We start from the raw sequence: 23,214 nt of genomic DNA, 5'->3' as shown, positions 1-23,214 counted from the left end.
TTATATAAGAAATAATCTAAATCACCCAATTCTTAAATATTTTAAGATTACTTATGATAAATTTTGTTACGATTTTCTCATTAATTAAGAAAATTATTAATAATATAATCATAGTAATATTATAATAAAATAATAATAATGTTGTTATAATATAATAGTAATTGATGTTATAATATAATAATATTATCAATAATTTAAAATTAAAATATATAAATAAGATAATAGATTAATTAATAATATTCAAAGACAATGAAATTTAGTAAACAACTTCCTTCATAATCTTTTTATTCTTCCAAACAAATATAATAATTATTATATACTAATTATTCCAATCTCACTAAAAGTATTTAAAACATATTTCTAATAATCTTTAAATAATCTATTTTTCCACTCATTATAACATTTGCAGATATTACAATTTTTTTGAACAAGACACCTCTATTATACTATAATGCACAAGTATAAATGAAGGTAATTTAGAAACTTCAAAACTAAGAATACAGACTTGCGTAAGAAAATATCCGTCATTCATGAGAAGAGAGTAATATTAGCATGCCCTACCATCCTACAAACTTTCCTGAGTTCCTCTACGGTGCTTAAAATTAACAATAAATGCAATTATACAATTATCTTCTATTGGAATTGGACTCTTTGCTAGTAGGCAAACAATCAAGTAATAGCAAATACAATCCTAACCCTGTTAAATCATTAGAGTATTACACTGATATATTAAAAAAACAGTAATATTTTATCGTTTATTATACACTATCTTAAGTTAACATGTTATATTTTGATACAAATGTATCTTTAAAAAAAATTCCAAATTTTAGGACCGTTACAGTTACTGTGGTCGTTCACCAGAGGACTTAATCACTAGCTTTCGTCATCAATATCATAGAAACTAAATAAGTTGATCTTTTGTCAATCGATTCATCAACTTCTTTAACCTTTCAACACTTGTCAACTTCACTTATGAGATAAGCCTCTATTTTCATTTTATTTTTGAAAAAAAATATGATACTATATCCAAATAAATGTTATTATAGGGATGGATATATCATATCATGTACGTTTAAAATGTAACAAGTTTCTATGGAACGAGTATACAAATTGATATGAATATTTTTTATTCTCCCATACTTCTCCTAACATCAATTAGGGCATACCGAAATATCATTAGACAGTAGAAGAAACCATCACAATTGGTTTAAAAAGCCTTTCTAGAATTTGTATCTCTTTTATTATGTTTGTATCATTAAGATTCACAAATTTTATGAGGGTTTATGACAATTTTTCCTCAAGGTTTGTTTATTCTTTTTTTTTTTTTTTTAGTGTGTAATTTAATTAATTTTTTTTTTTTTTAGTTATTGTATAAAATGAAAAATAATTGAACTTCATATATTATTTTATAGTAATTTATTACATAAATTGGTTAATAAATATTTATATTTACATAAATAAAATAAAATAAAAATTGAAGAAATAAAAAACTTAAAAGAATTATAATTAGATAAAGGAGTGCGTATGAAAGTAATCAATTGTTTTAATGACATTTATTACTTTTTAAATCTCTTGGGTGTATTTGTTACTTCGCTCCAATATGAGGAGGAAATTGTTATAAAACTCAAATTTATGATAATGTTAAATGAACTTAATAACATTAATTAGTAACCTAAATAATATAAACATTACTGTAAGTCATATCTTCTTGTTGTTATTAGTATTTTGTTGACCAGGGTGTACGGGCAAGCTTACATACACCCCGACTAATTCTTGAGACTTTGATGTTAATGATCAAGTAAAACCTCCTAAACCACCCTATTAGTAAACTGAGGATAATCGAAAAAGATTCTTGAGTAATACATCAAGAGTTCATATCGTCTTGTAGGTTAGCTCGTTTAATTGCACAATGATTGATGTTGAAACTCACCAAACCACGATAAAATCATAATTTCATCTCTAAGGTTTAGGCTAAGTAACACTTTAGTCATGGTAGAATTTGTAAAAACATTTGTCCATCAGTGTTAGTGTCACTAGGAAACCTCAAAACGTTACTAACCAAGATAAAAGTTATAAGAAAATTTATAAAACAAAAATGTTACTTAAACCAAACCTCAAGGATGAAATTGTGTATATGCCCAACCATCTAATTTAGCCACCAGTTTTATTTGCTTATCTATTTATATCTCTCCTTTATAATGATAGGATGTTGTTTAAATACAGTAGACTTTCCATTTAAGAGCAAGAGCACTTAATGGAGGATTGTGTTCAACAACAAAAGCAATCCTTCCGGAAATTTGGTGGGAAAAAACATTTTCAACAAATAACGAGTCAAATATAAAATCAGAGTTAAAATTAAAGATAATTTAACAAAATTACAAAGAGACATGGGAATCGTACAGAATTTTCCGTATCAATTGTATGAACTAATGGTTCATACGGGATAATGTATCTTGCTCTCAGACCGTATGTTCACGCTTGTTGACATGCATTAAATAGAAACTAAATACAATGTTGTCACATCACGTAATGCTTTGAGCTGTGTTAGATTAACAAAGGTTATATAATTTGTGAACTGAAGTCGGCCATTGTGGTGAAGATGAAGAATCAGTAGTATATCAAGCTGAAACATAAATATTGTTGTGTCAAACGTTACATAATTTAGCACATGAAAATAGATCAGAATTGAAGTTAAGTTGAGTTTAAACTCTAATTCACTCCTCTCCAGAGGCTCTAGCCACATTATCATTTCTTAAGACGATAAGTAGAATAGCCAAGAGATGCTTGGCTCTAGGAGTCACAAGACCAAACTCCTCACTCATGTAATTCACTCGGCAGCATCCCATTCGGAAGATCCCAATCAAAGCAATGCACAAGTTGTGCTACCACTTGCCTCACCACAGTGAGTGCCAATTGCATTCCAGCGCAGCCTCTGCGGCCAGCACCGAAGGGAGAAGCTGAAAGTCGCGGCCACGAAGATCGATTTTATTCCAACAAACCTTTCTGGGAAAACTTCTCAGGATCAGTCCAAGCTTCAGGATCTCTTCAATTGCCATACGTTTATAAAAATGCGTGATTTTTTGGTATGTGGAAGCCGTTTACCGTGCAATCTTCCACGGATTCATGAGGAAGTAACAAAGGAATACAGGATGGAGCCTCGAGGTCTCTTTCACAACCATGTCTAAGTATTCCAGTTTCCCCAAATCTGATTCTTCTACCACCTGTCAAGTCCCACAACATTTTCCAACTCTTTTTGCACTTTCTCATATCTCAGGATGCTTGATGAGTTCCGAAAGCGTCACCCAATAGTGCTTCCTGAAGTGTCAGTTCAGCTATAAGCATATCCTGATCACATTCACATCAAGAAAAAGAGGATAGTTTTAGATTGTGGGCATAATCGGACATGAAGATTAGAAACATTTAATAGGAAAAAAAAGAACAAAAAAGTAATTGGAAAACAAAAGAAAAATTTAGAACTTTAAATTGGCCCATTAGAATTCGAGTCTAACAATTATAGGATTGACTACACGAGTATGGCTTTAATGTGGTCTGCTCAATTTTGTATTCGGTTTCTTTCTGATCCCAAGAAGCTAACATGACATCAACAAAGTCCTTTTTTCTTTTCATCCTTGCATTGAACGTGCTCATACAATAATAATTTTCTAAGAAGTCATCGAACACTTGGAAACACTTCATGCGCTTTGTCGCCTGGAGATCAAGTGAAGCATATGCGGAATGTAATCACTCAAGTTGGGCTTGGCTGCAATGTTGAGGCCTCTTTGATCCACAGTTTCGAATCCTCCACCACCAAACTATTCTCCATATATTTCTTCCCAAACACCATTAGACAAGTCATGTATGCAGTGAGAGATGAGACCTTGGCACTTAGATCGATAGCATCTCTAGCAGCAGCAGCCTCTTTTATTACTCTATCAACAGACGAGGTCTTGCTTCATGGTCCTGAAAGCACTAATCCTAGAGTCGCTAAGAAGTTCCAGTGTGGAAATCTTGCGAACGGTTCGCCAATATGATCCATAGGGACTAAAAAGCGGATTCTTTTGCCCTAACACATGTACTTTAAGCTTCGACAGGAGGGCTGCTGGCAAAAACAAGGTCATGAGTCTTCAGAAACTGCTCAGCAGGTGAGGTGATGAGACTACACAGTTGGACTCAAGCCTAAAGTAAGAAGATGAGGAGCCTATTTTTTGGAAAGTTGATGAAAATCTTTGAGGAAATTCCCTAACAAATGAAGGCTTCCAAAAATCGGGAACCTCCTTGGACCAGGAGGTAAACCTATGACTCTTTGTACTTGATCTTCTCCATTTCAATGCTTGCAGGAAAGCCGAAAAGAGCAAAAACTAGTGCCAGCAAGATCCAGTCCAGACATAATTATGCTGGCTGTAAGAATCGAGGATCGAATGCAGAAAAATCCAGAAATAACACTTCCCGAGAAACTGAGAGAAAAATCTGAATTTTCCAGAACTGAAATTTTATAACATCTGCGGTACTTACAGACTGATTCTTGAATTGTTTTATACTAAAAATGAGGTCCACGTTGGAAATCCGTGTGACTCTTACAGATTAACAATCACCATTGATTAAAAAGAAACACAAATTGACAGTATTTCGGCCGTTGATCTCTTATCCAGCTTGATGAACTTCAGGCGAAATAAAAATGAGAAACCAAGCAACTTCGAAGTGATACGGCAGCGTTTCCTGAACTGTAACAGATTTGATAACTCTGTTTCATGTCAACATAATTTTAACAAACTCTGATAACCACCGTTAATCTAACCGTTGGATTCAAAAGCTTCCGCAAAAACACAAATCTTTACCAGCTGAAAGGGAAAAACAGAGTCCTTGAGGAGTTTTGATCTTCACTCTGCTTCCTGCTTCTGACTTTGGACTAGAGAAGTAATCTAAACTCTTCGTATTGATCTTCTCGTTAGTTGAAGTTTCGTAAACTGGCCTAGACACCTAGTTTTATATATATAATATAAAAGCAAAGATATGTGAAATATGTTTTTATGGTTGGAATTAGCACCAAAAAATTATCATGCAGAACAGTTCTTGAACAACCTTAGGTTTCTTGAGAATAAAGCTTTGCAAAAAAGAACAGTAATGAAAGCTTTAAAAAAAGCAAGGGTTTAGTAGTTTAGTTCACAATTATCAATTTATGTGAACCTTCATCCATTGTCATGGTGAAAAATGTTGAAAAAGATTCTTACAACCAAATGCAAAATAAAGCAAGCAACAAAAATAAAGCAAACCAAACACAGAATTTTAAAGTGGTTCAGTCCAATCATTAGCCTACGTCACTATCACTCAAGCAATCTACTAAGCAAAAGCTTACAACTATGCAATTTTTAGGAGAGAAAAATTATAACTCCTTACTATCCAAAAAGCTCAATTATACCCTAATAACAGCTCACAATTACTATTCTTTTGGTCTTACACTCTTAAGATACATTAAAAGTCCAATTCTACTAGTTATTTAAAGGGGAGAGTCCCTTGCAACTCTTATTCCCAAGCAATATGGGATTCAAGGCACAATCCCAACAATTTCTCCATTGACTTGAATCCCCAAACATCATATTAGCATCTAAAAATCTTACTCGCTTGACAGTTCTTTTCTTTCACAACAGAAACTTGAACAACTTATTTCTGATTTCTTAAGACACACACCTTCATCAAGCAAATATAGTTGCTTTTCATTCCTTTTGCCTTGCAAATCAGAACATCATCTTTAACACTCGCATCCATCTCTTTGACCAATGTAGGTATATCCATGATAAGCTAACTCACCCAAAACAATAAAATGTGACTACAACTTGGTACATACCTCACATGACAAAGCTTCTTGACAACACCATTGTGAAGCTTAAGACGAATGCTACCAATGCCTTCAATCTTCACTCTCTCGTATTACCGACAACAATATTCCATAATTTACATCTACTTTCAATCAAACAAAACAATCTTTATCATTTCAAACGTGCATGGATGCAGCCGATCTAAAACCCAACACTTTTCACTCTTTGAAGTTTGAGTTTCGTCTTGATATGCTACTAAAATTCACCTTCATATTCAGCAACCCAAGCATCATCCTTCGAATCCTTCATCTGTTGAGCCTCCTTCAAAACAAGCATATCCTCCCTAGTTTCTGCAGTGTGGTTGGTATATCATTTCTCTCCACAATATAAATCCTATTACTGTAATCTCTGATTTGATTATCACCTCTCTCTGAGTCCTTCGCAATTGAACTTCTGCAACTAGTAGATCTTCTCTAAGTGATGAGTTCTTGATCTCATAACCTCCATTCTCATGCAATAAGGCAGACACATCATCTAATTTAAAGTAGATCTACCTACAACAAAGTTTGAACTAAAGGTCTATAATATTTAGGCAAAGATGACTACAATATCAATGCCTTTTCTTCATCCTTTAGCTCATCAGAAATAGCCAACAATTGAGATACTAGCTTATTAAATTCATTTAATGATCATGGAGACTCGTACCCTTCATCCATCTTCAGAGAAACGATCCATCTTCAAATTCAATTAGTCAATGATTTTGATGATAAATACCCTCCAATTTAGTCCTAACCCTTTGGTGTAGACTAGTCAGCACGTTGTACTTTATCTTGGAGCTAAAGCCCATATGATTGTAGTGACAACTCTCCTTTGAATTCTATTTCATTCTCTATACAATCATCTTCTCTAGCTTACTCTCTTCTAATGCTTGATTAAGACTTATTGTACCAAAAGGTCTGTATCGTACTTTGCTATAACTCAAATTAATTTGCCATCAAATAAAGGAACCCAAATTTAGACATACCTTTAGAAAATTTTGATGCTTGACAGTCACATATCTACTCCTATAGTGGTGGAAAAGTAACCCGCCCGGCCCGGCCCGCAGCGGGGTACTCATTTCGGGGGCAGTCCTGACCCGCTGCCTACAAAGGCAGGCCGGGTTAGGCCCGCCAATTTTGGGGGATTGGCTAGCCCAACCGGCCCGCCAACCCTAACCCGGGGTTAGGTTGCGAGTCGGGCGGGTTAACCCCTTTTTTATTTTTATTTTTGATTTTGTTTGTTTAATTAACTTTTCAAATGAATAATTACACATTTATAAATGAATAAATGTAATTGTTTTTAGTTAACTTCTTTTCAAATATCAATAATCAATTAAATTAAATTTTTTTTTTTTTTTGTTAACATTTCAAATATTAATTCAATTTTAATACATTAAAATTGTAATATAAGAAAAATAAATTTATTCATTTATCAAAAAATAAAATAAGAAATTACAATAATTATTGCTCGTTTAAAAACCTCCCAAGAAAAACCCAATGGGACAAAAAATTGGTAAGGAAAAAGAGTGTAATAATTGACAATAATTTACAAATTACAATTTACAAAACAACTAATTTTGGGTTGACTAGGACCTCCCTCATATATACATCTATATTAAAAAATTGAAAGATTCTATTAAAGTTATCGTCACAACCTCGTATTGATCTTGATGGCACGACCGTTCCCAATCTCAAAGACATGTGTGGACTTCAATCATTTTTTGTGAAAGTTAGTCCTCCTTCATTTAAAATTCTTCCACTTGCACTAAATGTTTCTTCGGATGAGACGGTTGAGATGGAACAACAAAAACACCAAGGCAAGTCTTGATAGTACCGGAAAAATACATTTCTGGTTTTAATATTCCAAGAATCAATGGTTTTCTAATATTCCAAGACATCAAAGTTGGCTCTTTGTTGGGAGTTTGGTAACATTCGGGAGTTCCAAATATTGTTGAAGCTCATTACTCTATGACTGCATGGCAGACAGTAGATTCGTTGTTGCCGTTGGTGCTTCTGAAGAAGAGGTTGTGCTGTGCTTCGGGTTCGGTTCTCTTCAGCCTATTAAATGCACTCCAGGTATAAAGTCTTCATTTGGTTTCTTTGATGCAACTTACCTAGTATTTGTGTCTTTGCAGGTTCCCATACCTGTTTTCATATTGGAAATATACCTCTGCAAGACAATTTTTTATCTCATTTGATTGACAATGCTAAGTTTGTAAATTTTCAGTTAATATCTCTAAACCTTCTTGTTTAATTCTAGGATCAATATGGCACCTAAAAAATAAAGAAAATGAATGGGTTTAAAATATTTTTTAAAAAATTTCCATGCCTTTATTGGTTCTTTTAAAATTCATTATTTTTGTTTTTTGTAAATAACTTTGAAATTTTATAATTGTATGTATTACCAATGGACTGTAGGATAATAAACACCAGAAAGTTGTAAAGTGGATTGGTACAAAAATTTTAAGAAAAGAATGAAATACTTTAACTATTTGCCAATCATTTTCTACCAAATAATGAGGACCTTATTATTGCTACAAAATAACTAATTAAATTAGCATAAGGTAAACAGAATCAAGCATATAAATAAGATATTCCATCTAACAGGCATGTCTAATACAAAAGTTCTAGGGACATGTTTAATTTTATACAAGCATCTTGAAATTCAGCATTTCTTTATTACTACCAATAATCCAAGCTAAACAATCTCTAATTCTATCAATATTTCTTTAATTGTTTTCATACCACTTTTCACAATTAAATTAATAAAATAACATGCACAAGTTGGTGAAAAAACTTCAAATTGTTATATAAAGGATAATTACTTTGAAAAAAATCTACAGCTTTACTATTAGAACTTGCATTATCTAAAGTTAAACTTATCACTTTAGTAACATATCATAATCTCTAAAACTTCAACAATTTTAATAAATTTGTTGACCACTATGATCCACATCCATTAATCTAAATCCCAATAAAGATCTATTTATTTACATTCGTTTCAAAATAATGACTATTCACACAAATATAATCTTGTTTAGCTTTACCACTCCAAATATCGGCAGTTAGAGCCACACTAACATGGAGTATATTTTATTTTTTATTCTAATTTCATTTTCTTAAACAATTTTATTAATCATTTCTAGTTGCAGTTTTAGAATAACTTTTAAATCTTGGAAAAAAATGAATTTTTAATAAATCTTTCAAAATATTTATCTTCAGCCATATTAATGGTTGATCAGTTGCAGCAATATATAAAGCTAATTGTTCCCTATATTACATCAGAATTATAACGCCAAGTAGTACCCATATTACTTATTTGAGTTTGATTGGTTTCTCTATTTCCATGTTGAGCAATATGTTTTACCATGCCTTTTTAAAGTACTAGTACCATTACCTGAATCAACTTTTAAACATTTCCAAATACTTACATCTTGCTTTCTTCACTGGAACTCCATTTCTACCTCGTAAAACTTATCGAAATGTGTCCAAACGTCTGATGTGTGTCTGTCGTCGCTTTCGACAGCAGTTGATGAACCCACTTCAGCTTAAGATGAAGTTGGACGAGGACGACGATTACGAAGATGACTTCTAGAACCAACGGGAGTGTAGGTGTAGCAGCAGGGGAGGAAGGGGGCATATTTTGAGGTGTATCGGATTCTGAAACGAGAAAGCGGGACTATTTGAATCTCCTCTGCATTCATGTTAGTAAATTCAGCGGGACTAGGACTAGGATAGTAGTTTCCTTCCTCATTGAAATTGATAGAAGAGAATATCTATCCATTGTAGTTGAAAAAAAAAAATTGATGTAGAAGAAATAAAAAATTAAAGAAGGAGAATTTGAATATGGAAAATTGGAAATGTGATTGAAAATTGCAAAAACTAATAAAATTAAAATACGAACAAATTGATAACAAAGAGTTAAGAGAATAATTGAGAGATTTCAATAAAGATTAGAGATAGAGAGAATGAGAGATGAGAGAATTTGAGTTGGAGAAAATATGAAAGTTTAGGGCCAATTTATGGAAAAAATTGGGAAAATAAAATGACAAAAAAGATCTCTTCAACTGCTATAAAGCGGCTAATATTCAAGGGTAAAAGGGGAATTCAAAAAAACAAATAAAATTTAGTTTTTTTTTTAATTTTTTTCAGCCAAACCGCGGGTCAACTGGCGGGGTTGGCTGTCCTTCTTAGAAAGGACAAAAATTGTAACTCGCGGGTGTCGGGTTGCCATATAGCAACCCGGCCCGCCCGAGGGTTGCATGCAGGTCAGGTTCAACCGGCTCGCCATTTTGGCAGTCGGGTTGAACCCCTTTAATGCGAGCCGAGTTAGGGTTGACCCGCCTAACCGAGCCCATTTGTCCACCTTAACTCTTACATTAACACTCCTCTCGACCTTGCCTTTTCTAGATCATGAAACGTGGGCTCTAATACCATTGTTGAAAAAGATTCCCACAATCCAAACACAAATTAAAACAAGTAACAAAAATAAAGCAAATCAAAACAAGAATTTTAAAGTGGTTTGGCCCAATCAATATAGTCTACATTCACTATCCACTCAAATAATCCACTAAGCAAAAGTTTACAAATGCGAATTTTTAGAAGAGAAAATTTACAAACTCCTTACCATCCAAAAAGCTCAATTACACCTTTAATAACACCTACAATAACTATTCTTTTGGTGTCTATCTATTAACTTTTTGAGATATTTTAAAAGTCAAACTAATTCATTTATTAAAGGGGAGAGTCCCTTTGTCCCCATATATGTAACTTTTTCAATTTTCTAACCGCTTTACTCATGAGCATTAATTCAGCTCCAACGATTTTTTTTTTTTTTTTTTTTTTTTTGGCTCTGCTCCTGACCTTACAGAACACCAAACAATAATAACGAGGACAGTTCTTGAACAAACCTAAGTTTCTCGAGAGAAAGCTAAGCAAATAGAATATAATGGAAAGCCTTGTGTGGTGGTTCACAAATCATGTGAACCTACATCCCTTACTGGTGGTGAAGAAAAATTAAATTATAATTTACCTCCTTTTACAAACTGCCTTAACCTTTTGCTCTTAAGTATGTGAAACTTTCATTCACTTCTTGTTAATGATTCCAGTATAATGGTTCGTAGCAACAAACGATCGATTTTGTTGTAGCGAACAAAATTTCGTCCAAAGAGGTTTCTTACCCATTTTGAGAGTTACCTTACCATGAGTGATTGTATTCAATTAGAAAAAGTTTATACATGCTGACCAGTATTGGAAAAGCTTCAAAAGAACCTCTCTCTTGTGCCCGGATGACAAACCCTTTAGCCATTAGGGTTAGTTATACAGAGAGTCTTATGTTCAAGTTTCAAAAGAGATACGTAATATATTTGTACAAATATCTTAGTCCATTGGGCTTGTAGAGTGTTTCGTGGCCTGAGGAGTAGGCAAACCCCAATGTGGGTTGGATACTCTCAAATACCTAAAAAAAAAAAAGCTTCAGAACCCCAGAACACACCGAATTGAGTTACGACTCTCTTGTCCCACATCAATTAATTACAAGGAAAATCTACTAATAAAACTAGATTTGATGAATATATGTCTATTTTTTTCCCAAGAATAATTTAATATTCATGAGAGAAGTAAAGAGATAAGTAGGAAGCCAAGAGATGTTTGGCTCTAGCAATGCACAAGTTGTGCTACCCCTTGCCTGACCCAAGTGCGTCCCAGCTGCGATCCAGGGCAGCCTCTGCGGTCAGAAGAACCGAATGGTAGAAACTAAAAGTCATAGCCGCGAAGATCAATTCTACTTCCAAACAAACCTTTCTGGCAAAAAAAACTCCTCAGTATCAGTCCAAGCTTCAGGTCTCTTCCAATTGCCCACATTATAAAAATGCGTGACTTTTTCGTAAGGAGCTAACAAAGGAATTACAAGATGGAGCCTCAAGGTTTCTTTCACAACCATGTCTAAGTATTCCAGGTTCTCCAAATCTGATTCTTCAACCATCCTTTAGTATCCCACAGCACTTTCCAACTCTTTTGCAATTCCTTCAAAATCCAGGATGCTGATAAGTTCGAAAGTGCCGACTCAATAGCGCTTGCTGAACTGTCACTTGCACTAAAAACAACATCTGATCACATTTACATGCGAGAGATATTCAGAAGATTATCTTTAGATTTAGAAGCTAAACAAATCAAATTCAAATAAATATAATTATTTTTCAGTTCGGTAGTTGGATTTGCTTAGATGAAAATACAAGCACTTGCTGTGGGAATAATTTTTTTTTTTTTTTTTTTTTTTTTAAATTCTGTGGGTTTTATGAGAGCCATGTAAAGACAAAGTAGAGACTTTGGATTCCATTGTGAAAAAGTTGAAAGTTCTTGAACTACAAAGAATTAATTAAATTGAAATATGTAGAGTTATATAATTATAATTAGAGATACAGAAGATTGATATATAAATGCAATAATTAAATAATAAAAATTAAGATAAGTGATTCTGGAATTTGATCGCCATCCAAGGGGGTATTTAGATGAACAGAACATTTTTTTTTTTTTAAATAATATGTACCAAATCTGAAGACAGAACCCAGATGAATTATTCTCCTGTTATTTGTCTTCAGTTAGCAGCTTCCATTCTTTATGAAATATAATAATAATAATAATAATAATAATACACTTCCAATTCCAAATGGGTAGGTTACGTTAGGTTAGATTTCTGTTGAAAGTTATACAATTTAAAAACGTTTTATTTGATGACATTTATATATTAAAGACGCGTTTTTTAACCCGAAGATTGTATTAAATAAGATGAGTAATGCCACACGGGCCCACACCACCGAGCAGCAAAGTTTCAATATGAAATGACCAGTAAGAAAAGAGAGAACGATTTTTCAGAAAACAAATTACACACACTTGGAGAGTTTGACTGCTATCTGAAAGTGAAATTGGACTGTTTCAAGTGGAAACTTGATTGATAAAACCACTTAATGATAAATTAATCTGGTGAAGAATAGACAAATAATAGTAATCAATAAATTTTTACAATTAATGGATGGATGGTTGGATGGTCAATTAAAACTCTTAAATGTATTATTAAAAAAAATTAAGTTAGATTCACATCGATCCCTAATAAGAGAAAATATTGGAGACTTATCCGTATTTAACTTCAAAATATTGAGAGGTTAATTGAAGTACACACAAACTAATTAAAACTTTTTACCTTACATTATCAATGGATCGAAAGATTCGATGTGACCCATAAAGATAGATGGTATTCTCCTTATCCAATAATGATGAAACGTAAATGGTATATTTTTTTTTTTTTTTTTTTATGAATTTGATAGATGAAGTCAACAAAGTGTAGATCTAGAAGTTTAGGAATAAAAGCTTTTTTTTTTTTTTTTTTTTTTTTTTATTTGGTGTTTGCCATAAACTTCTTGTGGTGGTTAAAACTTGAAAGGATGAGGCTATATGTATAAGCTAAAATACAGTTGAAACAATACTCTTAGGGTGCGTTGGTTTAAGAATATTGAAAAATTTAGGATATTGGAAAGTTAGATTACCTTGAAAATTTTTGGAAATCTTTAGAAAAATGTGTTTGGTTAGTTGGTAGATATGTTATATTAATAAGTGTTGGTTAGGAGGAATTAAATTAGTTGGTATGTTATTTAAATTAATGAATTTCCTCTAATTAAATATTATTATATATTATTTTAATATTGATTATTACAACCCCCCTAAATTTAAAAATTAGCAAAAACAACCCTATAAAAAAATTGGAAAATCAATAAAGTACCCCCACCAACCAGCCATTGTCAGCGCTGGCAACCACCGCAAGCTATTGGCAGCCGGCAATCTAATAGCGCATGGAAGGCAGGAAATGGCCTCCGTGCACCGTATGACCATTTTCAAGCCAATCGATCTAGCCGTTGACAGCCAGATCTGTCACGATCTGGCCATTTCGGTCAGATATCTAGCCGAAAATAGCCATATCAGTGCACGGCAGCCATTTCGGCCTTCTATGCGCCATTCTGACGGCGGCGGCGGCTGGCGCGGCAGCGGTTGCCAGCGGTAGATGGGAGGGGGTGGTGGCTTGGATGGGCTGCAATTTGTTTTGAATTCATGGGTAATTTTGTCAAAAAAGTTAATTAATTGGGGTGAAATAGTAAAAGTCATATTCATGTAAATAAATTTAAAAATAAGGGCATTATTGTCCTAAAATTTATTAACAAGGGATATAATTGTAAAGAAAAAAAGATTATCCTGGTATCTTAGAGTATATTCCAACAGTAACTACTGTGGTATTTGAAGATTACTGGAATCTTATATACTTACAATCAAACGTGGTAATCAAGTAATATAAGATGACATAACTCACACATACATCCACATTACCCCAACCAAACGCCCTCTTAGGGTCCGCTTGGGAGTTTCATGGTAGCGATTATAAAGGTAAATTACCGTAACGGTTTTAAGGGTAAACCACGTAGTGGTTTTTATGGGTTTTTTTGTAACGGGTTTTAAAACCCATCCTATGTTTGGGAGTTTATTTCCAGCGATTCTAAAGTTTTTTATAATGATAAATTTATATATGCCCATAAAAATATATAACTTCAACCAGGACTTGGAGTTTTGTTTTTTCAATTGCAAGGTAAGGGTTCTTTATTTGTTTTCTACTTATTAGATTTTATAATTCAAATGTGATAAAGTCTCATTATCTTTCTTCGCCATTTTTACAGTATCTTGAATGATTAAAAATTGTAGCTCCACTTCTACGAGAAAGCATTTAGAAATGAGATTTTAATAATTTTTTTTTAATGATTGCTTAAAATTATTTTATATTTAATATGGTTGGAGACACGCATAATATGATTAAATTTTTTTTGATATAATTGGGATAGTTTGTAGTGGGATAGGGTATTTATGGTATAAAATTTTAAACCAGCCAAAACACCCTGATTTGGGATGTTTTATAAACCCCTAGAAATCATTGCATTGGTTTTGGAGGGTTTTTGAGTTAGTCAAAACTAGTGAATAAAAAATTTGACAAATAATGATTTTAAAACACCTCAAAACTAGTCAAATAAAAAAAAAAAAAAACTCCCAAACATATCTTTAGTATGTCAACTTTTATGACTAGGTCTGGACTCGACGTAAATGGGTTGAGTATAATTCAGCTTGGGTTTAAATTGTCAAACCCGATTTAACTCAAGCAAAACAAAACTCAATATTCAAGTTTAACAATAATAAATAGTGGTGTCGGTTCTGGGTACCCTGCATTTTTGAAGGAATCGAAACGACGGTTCCTTGAAATTTAGAACTGGAACCAAACTAGCGGTTTCAGTTCCTAGGACCCAGAACCAGAATCTGTAACAACGGTTCCGGTTCCTGTTCTGGGTACCCTGTAAAATTCATTACCCCCAAAAGTTTTTAATGGCAAAAAAACCCTCAAAAACTTACAAGTACCCCACCTTGGCACTTGTTAATAAAAAAAAATTACAAATTATAAATTCAAAATTCAAAATTACAAAACTCCATTACTTTGTAAAGGTAGATTCTCAAAAGTCAAACCAAATTACTTTAAATGTTATGAAATATAAATATAAATGTATTCACATTACTTTTTCTACAAAAGTTTTTATTAACCCCCTACTCTTTAATTTTTTATATTAGTCTCGGTCTCGGGTTCCTAACTATAGGAACCAGAACGCACAATAACGGGGATTGAGTTTTAAGTTAACATTGAGTTTTTCTATAGTTAGCTAGATTGAAGTTTTAATTTTTTTTTTTAATTTTCAGTTGGTTTGTGATCTCATTTCTTTCGTTAATTCTGTGCGTTTATGCGAAGAGCGAGACGTCGGCAGTGGTTCCTGTGATCTTGAGATTGAGGAGAACCGCCAGACGACTTAACAGAGAGAGAAGAGAAAGAGAGGATATCGTGATTGAAACTAAGAAATAGTTGTTGAAATGGCAGAACTAGAAAATAGGACACTGAGGGAATTCTCAGTTCCCACGGTTAATGGCAGGGGCGAGTATTACTAGGCCTACGGTGCAAGCCAACAACTTTGAGATTAAGCCAGCAATCATTCAGATGATCCCGCAGTTGGTAAGGTGTTAATGGTGATTTGAAGGAAGATCCGAATAGCATATTGCGAACTTCTTGGAAATTGTGGAAACCTTCAAGTCGAACAAAGTGTCAGATGACACCATTAGGTTGAGGTTATTCCATTCTCATTGGGGGATAAAGCTAAGGGGTGGTTAATGGCACTACCAGCAGGGACTATCACAACTTGGAATGATCTAGCACATAAGTTCTAACTAAGTTTTTTCCTCCAGCAAAATCAGCAAAAATGAGAAAATGATATCACATCATTTCGCAAGATGAATCCGAGTCATTGTATGAGGCTTGGGAGAGGTACAAGGAATTGATGAGGAAATGTCCATACCATGGGTTGCCAATTTGGCTTCAAGTCCAAACTTTCTACAATGGAATGATGGGTAACGTGCAAACCATGGTAGATGCAGCATCAGGAGAAGCCTTGCAGAATAAGACACCAGAGGAGGCTTATGAGTTACTTGAGGTTTTGGCAAGCAAAAATATCAAAGACAAAATGAGAGAGTGATATCAAGAAAATCTAAGGGTCTTCATGAAGTTGATGCTTTCACAGCCATCTCAGCCCAACTCACGGCACTTCAGAAGCAGTTGGGAAGTATGTAGGTAAACTCTATTCAAACACCTAACTAACGGTGATTTTTGTGCAGGAAACCATGTGAGCAGTGAGTGTCAAGTGGGGAACACATTTGCTTCGTCATCTTCATCATTGAGCAGAGTGAACTACTTGGCAGGAAATCAGAGGCAACCAAACAACCTGTATTCCAACACATACAATCCGGGGTGGAGAAATCATCCAAATCTGGCTTGGGCAATCAGAACCAGCAAAAATAATCAATGGAAGCAAAGGACTTTGCCGAATAACCAACCAGGGTGAATAATCAACCGGGAGATCCAAGAATGACAAAGTTGGAGACGTGTTTGGGAAATTTATGCAGGAGACCACTGGATTTATGAATGAGACGAGGACAAATTTCAGAAATCAAGGGGCGTCCATTCGGAATCTTGAGGTACAGATGGGGCCAATTGGCCGAGAAGCTAAAGAGAGACTGCAGGGTTCCTTACCAAGCAATACAGTGACTAACCCACGTGAGCAAGTAAATGCAATTTCATTGAGAAGTGTGATAGTTTTAGAAGAGGTGGAAAAATCAAGGAAAGAGGAAAATTCATCAAAGAAAAATGAAGAATATGATGAAGAAGTTGATGAGAGATCATTGCTGAAGAGAAACCACCCAGCCCAAGGAAAGATGAGCAGAAGCAGGAAGAGGGAAAAAAGAAAAGGAAAGAGAAATTGCCATTCCCGAGATATCACCAGAGTTGGCGCATCACACACCATCCGTACCTTTCCTCAAAGACTCAGAAAAGAAAATCAGGATAAGCAGTTTAAATTTCTTGATGTTTTAAAGAAACTGCATATTAACATTCCTTTTGCAGATGCATTGCAGTAGATGCCGAGCTACGTGAAGTTCCTTAAGGAAATCTTATCGAACAAAAGGAAGTAGAAGATGAGGAAATGGTGATGCTTACGGAGGAGTGTAGTGCCATTCTTCAAAAGAAGCTGCCCCCGAAACTCAAATATCCATGGAGTTTACTATTCCTTTCACTATAGGAGATATCACCTTTGATTGAGTTTTATGTGACCTAGGTGCTAGCATTAACCTCATGCCTTTTTCTATTTTCAAGAACTAGAGAATTGGTGAAGTAAAGCCGACAACCATATGCTTGCAACTTGCAGATCAATCAATAAAGCATCGAGGAGCATTGTGGAGGATGTGTTGATTAAGGTGGACAAGTTTATTTTTCCTGACGGATTTCTTTTGTTGGATATGGAAGAAGACAAAGAGATTCCTCTTATCTTGGGACGACCATTCCTAGCTACCGAAAGAGCTTTAATCGACGTTCAAGAAAGGAAGTTGATCATGAGGATGCAAGATGAAGAAATAACATTTAATGTCCTTGAATCAATGAGAGCTCCACCTAAACAAGAATCGTGTTTAAAAATCGATGTGGTGGATCAGTCAAGAATTGAAACCTCCAATGAATAGTCCTAAGGGGAAATTAAGAGCTGCATTGTCAAACCGAATCAGTTCGAGAGTGAGGACCATAACAGAAGGGGTTGCACAAAATTCGAGACGAGCCAAGTTGAGTTTAAGTTCGCACAAGGAACAGGTCTCTGAGATCAAAAAGGGTGAAGGAAAGCCAAGGAAACGGAAGGCGGTAGGTGAGAAGAGTTGAGCTACCAAAGTTATGACCAAGGGATGGAAATGGGTGGTGAAACTCTCAACAAGGCACTGAGTGAAAAAGATCATTAGCAAAAGAAGCTCCAGTACAAGGGAAATTTTCGGGATGTGATGTACTTGGATAGTCTGGGCTGATGTGAAGAATTGAGAGAGTCGAGCTTACTGACTGTAAACAAGCGCTTCTTGGGAGGCAACCCAAGTGTTTTAAATTTTTGTTCTTCTATTTTTATTTCAATGTGTTGAATGTTTTTTATTCTTTTTATTTTGTGTTTTTGGGTGTTTCAGGGAAGTTTTCAGCTAATTCAAGGAAGGACAATACTCCAGACTTCACTGGGGCAAAGAATTATTCTTCGCCGCGGCGAAGCTTCCTGAAGAGAATTCTAAAAATTACAGAATTGCCCTTTTGCTTGCTTCTTTGCTTGATTCTTCGATCTTTGGGGTCTCCCTTAGGAACAAGCTTCATAGTGTTATTATGCTTCAAAACTCTCCAACTTCTGAGATCCGCTTACTTCAGAGTCCAAAATTTCCAATTCTGTCTTTATTTGCTCAAAATGTCAATTTTTAACCTGAAACACGAAATGTAACGAATTAAGCAACAATTCATGTCAAAATGAACAGAAGTATCTAAAATCTGACTAAAAGTCTAATAAATAGTTAATCACGGATTATCATTTTCATGCTAGAACAAGCATATCGAGATAGATGCCCTATATAAGGATCAGTATAGCCAAAAGGTTCTCGTGCAATATGTCTGTCCAAGTTACAAATTGATGTTTGACAAAGGCTCTTTCTATCTCAAGTTTAGGAATTAAAAAAAAGCTTACAGTGGTTTCAGTACATTGGCAACTAAGTCATGAAGTGCACTGTTTTTTTTTTTTTTTTTTTTTTTTTTTTTTGCTAAAACCTGTCTACTGATGACTGCTATTATGGGTGTTTGTTGAGTTGCTGATGTGTGTAGTTGTTGTAGCTTGAAGCTCAGTGCAGGAATTAAAATGGCATGGTTATATAAATTGCTCAGTTCAGATGGTGTGATACAAATTGGTTGATGCTGACTGATTTTGCTGTGAATGTTGCTGAAGAATTGATATTTTTTTTTTTTTTGGTTGATGCTAGTTGATTTTACTGTTGAATGTTGCGGAAGTAATGCTGGTTGATACTGGTTGATTGGTACTGTAGTGCTACTGGTTGATGATGCTGTTGATGCTATGATGAGACAGCTGAACTGCATAATTTGAGTGCAGGAACCTTGATCTGAAGCAGTCTGCTGAACATGTTTACTGAAATGAGAGTAGAATAGTGCAGAATCTGCATAAAGAAAAGTCTGTTCATGGTTGGTTATTGCTGTTTTAATACAGAGCTGTCTGTCCATGGTTATTGAACTGAGCAGGAACTCAGTCGGTATAACTGCATAGTTGAAGTACAGGAATTTGTGGACTGAACTGTATAAGTTGAAGTGCAGGAATTTTTGCTTTGAAGTGCAGAATTTTGTGACTAAACTGCATAAGTAGTTGAAGTGCAGGATTTTTGTGACTAAACTGCATAAGTTGAAGTGCAGGATTTTTGTGACTAAACTGCATAAGTTGAAATGCAGGAATTTTTGTTGTTAAGATGAAGTGCTGGAATTTTTTTTGTGACTAAACTGCTAAGTTGAAATGCAGGAATTTTTGTTGTTAAGATGAAGTGCAGGAATTTTTTTTGTGAAGTGAATTTTTTTATCTAATGAAATGAAGAACAAAGAAGTGCAGAAACTGAGTCCAAAACAGAGCAGTGTTACTGAAACAAGACCAGTGGTTTAATTTACGAGGGGATGTTAGTTAAGCAGTTGAGTAGTTTGGTTTAAAGGGGATGTTAGTGATTCTGGTGAAAAGAGTTGAGGGTCTCTTGTAATTTGCCTTTTGCTTTGCTTGTAACGGTATCGTTTTGCTCTTGATGGTTTTTACATTGTTTGTAACGACACTTCAGCAACTTTACTTTTAGCTTATCTTCTTCAGCTCATTTTGCTTAAGCTCGTTTTGGAGTATAAAGCATGAGTTGATTGAACGGATTTAGTTAATGAAAAACTAATTGAGATTCTCTCTCTTTCACACTATTCCTCTTTGAGATTTACAAAACAAACCTCAGGGACGAAATGTTACTATGCCCAACCATCTAATTTAGCCACACAGTTTTATTTGCTTATCTTATTTATATCTCCTTATAATGATAGGATGCTTGTTTAAATACAGTAGACTTCCATTTAAGAGCAAGCATGCAATTAATGGAGGATTGTTCCAGCAACAAAAGCAATCCTTCCAGAAATTTGGTGGGAAAAACATTTTCAACAAACTAACTAGTCTAATATAAAATCAGAGTTTAAAATTAAAGATAATTTAAAAAAAATTACAATGGATGACATGGGAATCATACAGAATTTCCGTATCAATTTGTATGAACTAATGGTTCATACGGGGATAATGTATCTTGCTCTCAGTACGTATTATTCCACACATGTTAGACATGCATTAAATATTAAGTAAATACAATTGTCACATCACGTAATGCTTTTGAGCTGTGTAGATTAACAAAGGTTATATAATTTGTGAACTGAAGTCGGTCATTGTTGGTGAAAATGAAGAATCCGTAGTATATCAAGCTGAAACATAATATGTTGTATCAAACGTTACATAATTTAGCACATGAAAATAGATTGAATTGAAGTGGAGTTGAGTTTAAACTTCTTAATTCTACCCTCTCCAGAGGCTCTAGCACAAATTACATTTCTTAAGACGATAAGTAGGAATAGCCAAGAGATGCTTGGCTCAGGAGTCACAAGACCAAACTCCTCATCCAATTCACTCGGCAGAATCCCATTCGGAAGATCCCAATCAAAGCAATGCACAAGCTGTGCTAACACTTGCTTCAACACAGTGAGTCCCAATTGCAATCCAGGGCACCCTCTGCGGCCAGAACCAAATGGGATAAGCTGAAAGTCGCGGCCACGAAGATCAATGTACTCCATACAAACCTTTCAGCATAAAATTCTAGGATCAGTCCATACTTCAGGATCTCTTCCAATTGCCCATACGTTTATAACAACTCGTGATTTTTTGGGTATGTGGTAGCGTTTACCGTGCAATCTTCCACGGATTCATGAGGGAGTAACAAAGGGGTACAGGATGGAGCCTCAAGGTCTCTTTCACAACCATGTCAAGTATTCCAGGTTCTCAAATCTGATTCTTCTACCATCCTGTCCAGTCCCACAACATTTTCAACTCTTTTTGTACTTTCTCATTGTTCCAGGATTCCTGATGAGTTCTGAAAGTGGCCCACTCGACGACAGTTGCTGAAGTGTCCATTGCAGCTGCAAGCATATCCTGATCATATTCAGGGAACAAAAAACGACAATATTTAGATTAGAAGTACACTGAGATGAAGTGAATTTCAAGAACATAAAATTCAAAATTTCGGCAATTACCTAGATTATGGCTTTGATGTGCTCTCGATCAATTTTGTACTCGGTTTCTTTGATCCAAGAAGCTCAACATGACATCAACAAAACTTAGTTCTATTTTCGTCCTTGGATTGAACATGCGTCATCAATAATCTTTTCAAAGAAGGCATCAAACACCTTGGAAACAGCCTTCATGCGCTGGTCAGCCCCTGGAGATCAAGAGAAGCTATTTGAGGAATGTAGTCACCCAAATTCGGAATTGCTGCCAATGTCATGCCCTCTTGAATCACAGCTTTGAACCCTCTCCATCGAACTCCTCCTCACATATTTTTCCCAAAAACCATTCGACATGTCATGTCAGAACTCAGAGACGAGACCTTGGCGCTAATATCAACCGCAACCCCACCTTCAGAATCCTCTGTTATATATTCAATCAAGAGATCAAGCTCTTCTTTCTCATGCCCGGAAAGCACTGATACTAACCGTACTAAGAAGTTCCAGGTGCACATCTTGCGGACAGTGCGCCAATAAGATCCATACGGAGCAAAGGAGAAGTTCTTTTGCCCATAAGAAATATACTTTGAAGCTTCGAGAGAAGGCCTGCTTGCAAAAGTAAGATCGCGCGTTCTCAGGAACTGGTCTGCAGCTGGAGGTGATGAGACCACGACTGTAGGCATCAAACCTAAGCGCATAAAACATGATGGAACATATTCTTCGGCAAGTTTATGAAAATCTTTGTGAGGAAACTTCCCTAACCAATGAAGGCATCCGACAATCGGATACCCTCTGGCCTGGAGGCAATCTCTGGTTTTTGTATCTTTTTCCAAAGCAAAGCTTGGAGGAAGAAGACGAGAGCAACAAGAGCAAGTGAAGTCCATGTCCAAGACATGATTATGGTGGGAATCTTTTGTTCACAAAGGGCTAAAAGGTTGCTGCTTCTCTTGGTGGAGAAGACAAATTAAGAGACTGCGAAGAGAGAACTGGTGCCACTGAAAATAATTTGTCAAATTTGAGAAAATGAAGACAGAAGAAAGGACAAATTGGAGATAAGTTCAATTATGGCCACTTAAATTATCACGATGCATTATCTTTTGATGTAATGCAAAACCACTCAAAATGGGTTGATTTCTTTCTCCAATGGTTTAATTTTGACAAATTCAAGACAATGATTCCAATTGTTTCCTTCTCTTGACATTTTCGTTCAACACAAATATCACCATCTAGGAGAATAGAAATCAAACATTGTAGCTATCAAAACTTTCATTCATACAAAATAACTTAAAATTTTTTTTATGCTTCATTATTTTATCTTCATTTTATTGCCTTGCTATGTTGAAGCATATTCTTTATCTTGAAAGAGACACATACAAAGATAGAGACCCTTAAATGTTATTTTTATTATAATATTGCTTTCCAACCTCCAAGGGCAAGACGAGAAAAGAGCTGAGATACCAATACTTTCTTAACTTAGCATTAATAATATTATTATTGACTTGATTTATTAATGTTTAAGTTTATACATCTCAATATATACCTAGCTTTTTAGTGGAATCAAAATAAAAACAATTGCGCATGAAAGCTTTTTAGATTTAAATATTTATGT

At 34.8% G+C, this 23,214-nt stretch overlaps 2 pseudogenes; both read right to left on the bottom strand.

Annotated features, from left to right (window-relative positions):
• Window positions 1–2,714: 2,714 nt before the first annotated feature.
• On the bottom strand, window positions 2,715–5,790 carry LOC116138125 (annotated as a pseudogene).
• Window positions 5,791–20,922: 15,132 nt separating this feature from the next.
• LOC116138124 lies at window positions 20,923–22,547 on the bottom strand (annotated as a pseudogene).
• Window positions 22,548–23,214: the final 667 nt, after the last annotated feature.

Source organism: Pistacia vera, unplaced genomic scaffold (assembly GCF_008641045.1).
Source record: "Pistacia vera cultivar Batoury unplaced genomic scaffold, PisVer_v2 Contig338, whole genome shotgun sequence".
NCBI lineage: Eukaryota > Viridiplantae > Streptophyta > Magnoliopsida > Sapindales > Anacardiaceae > Pistacia > Pistacia vera.
The sequence above is the reverse complement of the archived record's forward strand: the minus strand, read 5'-3'. Positions and strand labels throughout refer to the sequence as shown.